Source organism: Apium graveolens, chromosome 8 (genome assembly GCF_009905375.1).
Source record: "Apium graveolens cultivar Ventura chromosome 8, ASM990537v1, whole genome shotgun sequence".
Lineage (NCBI taxonomy): Eukaryota > Viridiplantae > Streptophyta > Magnoliopsida > Apiales > Apiaceae > Apium > Apium graveolens.
In genome coordinates this window covers 7,113,958-7,121,489 of record NC_133654.1, presented here as the reverse complement: position 1 = coordinate 7,121,489, position 7,532 = coordinate 7,113,958, and positions in this window count along the sequence as shown.

Below are 7,532 nucleotides of genomic sequence, written 5' to 3'. Positions count from 1 at the left end.
AAACTCATGCCTGACTGTTAAAATGGTAGTTTTAAGAATAATAATTTTGGTTTCTACGTCCATATGTCACCAGATATAATCCATACGTGCAAGCTAGAAGCAGGAATGACCAGCTCAAGCCGTTGAGCCAGTAAAGTTGCTTCTTGAATCTGGTGCAATAAACACATGGGCTTCAATAAGGAATCTTTTAAAGCATGAAACCAGTGCTACTGTGGAAGGTCTTCATGCTGCTGTTATTGGTTTTGAGTTGGACCAGTTAGTATTTGACAAAATGGTGCAGAATTTGCGTGCCTATGCCAGAAGTACGGTGGAAAAGAAAGCAAAGGAAGATACGAAACATCCAGTGAGGCATGTATCATGCATGGACTTCTTTGACTTCTCTGTATACAAATTATTATGCCTAAATACATGATTTGATTACAAATTTCTAACTTATTTAAGTGTAAACTGAATTTGGTTTAGTTGGTGTTTGTACTTCCACCTAGTTTGCTTTCTACTTTTGAAAAGTGAATTAGTACGGATTTATGGTATAACTAATGTAAATTATGGTATTGTGACTTGTAGCATTAGTTTTATATTATGATTTTGTGAGTTTGTGATTGGTAGCCGGAAATTAAATTAGACTTTGGTAGGCTTAGAGTTTGTGTTGAGTTTCTGATTGCATTAAACGTTGCAGGTTTAGAATTAAATTGGAAGCCGAAAATGGTTTTAAACTGAAAATTCAGAATTTGGCTATTCCGGAAATAGAAATTTATGACGGTTATGAAGGGTTTCGAGCACATAAACGGAACAGAAACAATATTTAAAAACGTGAAAACCAGAATTTTCGAAATCCACCGCAGGATCCATGCGAAAAATAGATATTTAATTCGTAGATCAGATTGTTTACCTTAAGAAGCTTTACAAATTGGTTGAATTATGGAGATCCAAAGATTGTTCAATCACCACGCATCCCGCTCTCGCGATCTACGCTCTATCGGTATCCACACGAATGCTTGAACTCAAGGATTGGATGTGTACTAGCACAAACTCGTTTCTTCTTGCTCTCTCCATCTTCTCTCTTGATGGCTAGGGTTTTAGTAAAAGTCTTGCACCCAAAATCAGCCACATAAGAGATATTATATAGAGAGTAGAAAAAAAATTATAACTCTTAATTAATTAGGAGTTATTATTAATTCGAAATTCATATTTGTATAATAATTAAGTCACACTTAATTATTTAACAACTGAATTTCATAATTAATATTAGTAAATTCGAATATCAATATTTATCTAATTAATTAAGTCATACTTAATTAATATTATAAATAAATTCGAATTACTTTAATATAATTTAAATCCAATTTAAATCAAATAATCCTTCAAGCATTCTTTGTGTGTGACCCTATAGGTTATTATTACGTTGGCAACGAATTTTAAATCTAATTTAGAATCGTAAACAATGAGCGGCATCTATTAATACATTATTGCTACCCAAGTAATAATAATTGAATCGGTGATCGATTAAACATTTCGTGAATAATGTACAATGTAATATAATCCCTTTAACCAAATATTATAGATTAAACTAGAGGCATGTAATGTGTCATCATCGTCATAGTTTAATCCAAGTTTCCTTGATCAATGAGTAGACTATCATATCAAATCAATATTTGAGCGTGACCACGCACTTCATAGTCCAGCTCATACAAGAGGCCAATAATATCACTCCTAAAATTAGGAGGGTTAAATACTTTCTAGATCATTCATATTTCTCATACGATTTATAATATACCCGAAATACACTTTAATCATTACCCGGTCAAAAGTAACTCTTAATGTAATCAAAGTACATTAATTTTCGTATAAAAATATAATGATTTCAAGTCTAAGGACCATTACATCATTATCACAGTGAGAATTACTTATGACACAACAGACATTTAGAATCTCACATCGGGTCTGTCCAGCACCATGTACATTTACATATGCCTGTGTTTTTTACTTTAGTATCACTATACCTATGATCAATAAAATGTGATCATTAGTCAATAAACACACCAGTCTTAATGCATTATTATTGTCCCTTAATAATAATACTCAACTAGGGACCTTTAGGAATATTGATACTATTCTCGTAATCTCATTTCTAAGTCACGTACTTAGAGATATAGAATTGCATATCATATTCCAAGGACATTTATTAATCTAACATTTATATCGCAGTAAATTAAGAATTAATAAATTATAAAGGGAATAATCGATAGAACATAAACATTAATAATCCAAATGTCTTAAACTAAAACATCATAGTGTTGTCTCTAGGGCACAAATACTAACAATCTCCCAATAACACTAGAGCCAATCACCCATGTATCTAAAACTCATGGAACTAGTATGACCATCGTGATTCTGCTGCGACAAAGCCTTAGTCAGTGGGTATGCAACACTTATCATTACTATGCACTTTAAATTTATATTTTTTGATCATTAATCTCATTAATAAGGTGATATCGCTTAAGGACATGCCTAAACAGTCTCCTTGGTTATTTCTAAAATATCAATATATTCTGCTTCCATAAAATCATCAATGTTCTTACTGTGAACTATTCAAGCTAACATTAATTATATTTAGACAAAACACAAAACATACATAAACACATAATCATCCTTGTCTGTCCAAAAAAATAGGTTTAGTAACTAGTATTAGTGTAACCCTTTACAACCAGTTCCCTATCTTCTCGATACACCAAAAATAAATCTTTAGTCCTCTTTAAGTACTTAAGAATATTCTTGAAAATTATCCAGTGACTCTCACTTGGATTATACTGGTATCGACTCGTCATACTCAAAGCATACGAAACATCAAGATAAATACATATCATTGTACACATTATAGATCCAATTGCTAAAGCATATGGAACTTTCTCAAACGACCCTTATCATCCAATGATTTAGGGGGTAATTATCTTTTGAGATCACTATACCATAAGATATCGAAACATATCATTTCTTAGTCTCTTGCATCATAAAATGATGTAATACTTTATCAATGTATGTACTCCGACTAGTTCGATTAATATCTTCAATCTATCTCGATAGATCTTGATCCCTAATATATAGGTAGCATCGCCTAAGCCTTTCATCGAGAAACTATTTCTCAACCAGTCTTAACAGCCTGTAGAGAAGGTATGTCATTTCATAACTGTTATATGTCATCTACATATATGACTAGGAATGTCACATGGCTCCCACTAACCTTCTTGCAAATACATGGTTCATTTTCGTTTTGAATAAAGCCAAACTCTTTGAATGTTTTATCAAAATGAATATTCATTCTCCTTGAGGCTTGCTTCAATCTATAAATAGATAGAAGCAACTTAAAAACTATCTTAGCAAACTTTGGATCGACAAAACCCTCAGATTGTATCATCTATACATCCTCTTTAAGGCTCCCATATAAGAAAGCAGTTTTGACATCCATTTGCCAAATCTCATAGCCAAAGTAAGCAGCTATTGCTAGCAAAATCCTGATGGAATTGACCATAGTAACTGGTGAAAAAGTCTCATCATAATCTATACCATGAATTTGTTTGAAACCTTTTGCCACTAGTCGCACCTTATAGTCTGTACTTTACCATCCATGTCAGTTTCCTTCTTGAAAACCCACTTGCACCCTATAGGTTTTACCCCATCGAGTGGATCAACTAAAGTCAATACTTTATTTTGATACATGGATTCCATCTCGGATTTCATTGCCTTCAGCCATCTCTCGGAGTCTGGACGGTTCATAGCATCTTGGTAGGTGAGAGGCTTTATCATTATCCGTAAGCATCGCATCACCATTTTGAGTAAAAAGAAATCCATAATTTCTCCCAGACTCATGGTGAATCCTACTAGATCTACAAATAACCTGTGTTTCTTGGACAAGATTACTTTCAACATTTTGATGTACATCCTGATCTTATTCCAACTCTGGTTCAATGTTATCATGTGGTTCTCGATCTTCATCGAGATGTATTATCCTCCCACTGATTTTCTTAGAAAGTAGTTCTCCCTCAAAAAATACAGCGGCCCGAGCAACAAACACTTTGTTCTTGGAAGGATTATAAAAACTATACCCTAGTCTCACTTGGGTATCCCATAAAATAGCATCTATCTAATTTTGGTCCAAGCTTGTCAGAGGCTAAATGTTTTATAAACGCTTCACGTCCCCAAATTTTCATAAATGGCATGTTATGACATTTATCACTCTATATCTCATACGGAGTATTTTGAACCACTTTAGTCGGAACTTGGTTAAGTGTATATGCAGTCGTTTCTAGAGCATAACCCCAGAAACTGAACGAAAGATCCGTTTGACTCATCATCGATCGCACTATATCCAACAAGGTACGATTTCTCCTCTCAGAATCTCTATTCCATTGAGGTGTTCCATAAGGATTAAGTTATGATACACTATCACACTCCTTCAAGAAACTCTTGAAATTGAGGCTTAAGTATTCTCCTCCACGATCTGATCGTAAAACTTGTATACTTTTCCCCTTATTTTTTGCTTTTCTACTTCGGCCTTATATCCATATCTACTGAAATCATTGTAAATTTTATGAAGTAGTATAAGCCACCCCGTGCCATCATACGCATTCGACCACATACATCATTATGTATAAGTCCTAATCGTTCGGTGGCCCTTTCACCTGATCAGGTAAAAGAAGCTTTAGTCATTTTGCCAATGAGACAAAGTTCGCATCTTTCGTATGATTCAAAATCAAACTTATCCAAGTATCCATCTATATGTAACTTAGAAATGCATTTCTCATTAATATGGATTAACGACAATGCTAGAGGTGATGTTTGATTTGAGTCATCTTAGAACATATAAATTGTTAACTAATTGTGCAACATTATAAGCCTTATCATTAAAATAGAATAAACAACTATTGTTTATTTTATTAAAATGAAAACCTTTCTTGTCCTCACAAGAAATTGATTTAATGTATACGCTAAAGGCAGGCACGTAATAACAATTTATCAAGTTCTCAATCTCGCCTTATGGGCAAAATTAGGTATCGAGTTCCTGCAACTAGAGCAACAACTTTTGCTCCAATTCTAACCCGATACCTGAAACTTGACCATTTTTGGTCTTCTTCTTTAGATCTTCCAAACAAGCTCGACAATTTAACTTCCAATCATCCAGTTATTTCCACAGAAATGACAATCATCTCCTTTAGCAACACCACTATCAAGCTTCAAAAGCCCTTTGGGATTGGACTTTGGTTTGGCACGAATAAGATCAAATCTTCACCTTGCCTGTCCACTTTTCTTTCCCATTTGCATTCCATGTATAAATCATCAATATGGACGTAATTCATGCCTTTACCGTGTTATTTTCAGCAGTTCTAAACATGCTTAACAATTCAGTGAGTGTTCTGTCTATCTCATTCCTTTTGTTCTTAATAAACTGAGGATAAAAGTTGTTCAAAGATTGTTTGATCAAATCAAGCTGAGTCTCTAGACCATTCTTGAAACCCAAAATATCAAGGTATATATACCTATCATCTTTAGAACATATGGTCCAATTAATGCAAAAGTATGGTGCCTTATTATTGTCAAATCTTTCTAACGAGCCTATCCTTCAAACATCCTTTGAAGGTGCTCAGTCATATCATAAGCATCATTATGCTCTTGTTGCTTCTAAAGCTCGGCACTCATAATTACAAGCATGAGACATGAAACATCAGTTGCATAATCAATTTGCTTATGGTAAGCATTTTATTCAGCACATGTTTCATTCTCAGCTAGAAGAAATAAGGGAGGGGTTTGAGTGACATCCTTGAACCTGAGGACAATCCTCAAGTTCCCATGTCGATTGAGGAAATTATTTCATGTCAGCTTGTCCTTCTCAAGGACTATTACATAGATAAGTTATTTGTGTTATTTGTCATTTGATATCTACAATATTAAAGTGCATAAAATGACTTAGTCTACAGATGATCATTAATTTATGTTCAAGTGATTATTCATATATATATATATATTCACAATACATATATATCTCCCACTATTTTTATCAAATCAATAGCCCTAACTATTAATTTGGAAAAAATATCTTTTATATCCTTTCTAGTGAGCCAAGATCCATATTTCACCATGCGTTAGGTTAGTTTTGGCTTTTCTCCTAAAAAATGATTATTTAGGTTGACAACATTTGTCAATTATATCACCTATATAACTATTAGATAGCTTGGTGGAACAACATTTGTTCATATTTATCTAATAAATCTCGCCAAACTCTATGCCTTTAAGTTTACAATCCTATTGTGGTAACTTAGTTAAGTCAAACCCAATAGTCAAAAAGTATCAATATACTTCAACACCTCTCCCACAATAGATGGGAGTACTTCGCTTTGGTGAATCCACTCCTTATCGATCTAGGGGTTAATGCATTGGACTCATTGGAAGCATCTGATCAACTTAATATTAACTTTAGGGTTTTGTTAATTTTAAAATGATCATGATCCCATCATAAAGAGATTCCCAATTTTTCCTTGAATAAAATACTTCAAATCAATATTCGTCAATGGTTTGATTTCCAGGTAGTGAGGGAGTCACAACGGTCTCGCTTAAAATCCACAACCTTACAAGTTCGATGAACTCGCTTTTGACAAAATCGCCCCATGTCAGAAACAAAGAAAATTTGTATTTTATTCTGTATTTCATAAACACGAGAATCTTATAATCGTTTGTTCATTTTAAAATCTTGAGTCATTATAGATTTTATCTTATTTAGAAAGCATGGCATGGGTGTCATATCTAATACATACATCCTTAATTTAATTAAGCATGCATCTTTATAAACTACTCTACACATACATTCATCATATGCGCATATATATTTAAAGTGCAATAAATAAACGTGGTTGGTTATGGCTTAATCTTATGTGATCTTCATCAAGCTAATGACAAAGATCTAGGTCAATCTAAGGTGTAAAATAAATACAGGCTAACTATTACATGTCTTCTTTCTTGTATTGCTTCCTTGGATGGCCTCCATGTGGGATTACCCTTCCTTGATCTTCAAATCTTCATGTCTTCGTGTACATTACACGAATGAAAAATAAAAACTAATCTAATGTACTTACAATAAGAACTCGAGTTACATTCGAGATTTAATAATTACAAGATCAAACGACATGCAAGCCGTATTGAAAAAACCAAAACCATTAACCTAAGGTCATAAGCCATAACCATCCACCATGCTCAATTAACACATAAGAACATGTTAAAACACATAATATGATCTTAACATATCATATCCATCATGATTTAATCATAAAAAAACAAATATGCAAAAATCAGAAAATTCGAAATTAAATCTAATAACATTAAATCGAAGATTACAGGGTCTAAAAGACGTCAAACGCCTTACAGATCAGTCGCTGATAGCTTTTGCTATCAGTTTCTTTCGCTGAATTTCATAATTAATATTAGTAAATTCGAATATCAATATTTATCTAATTAATTAAGTCATACTTAATTAATATTATAATTAA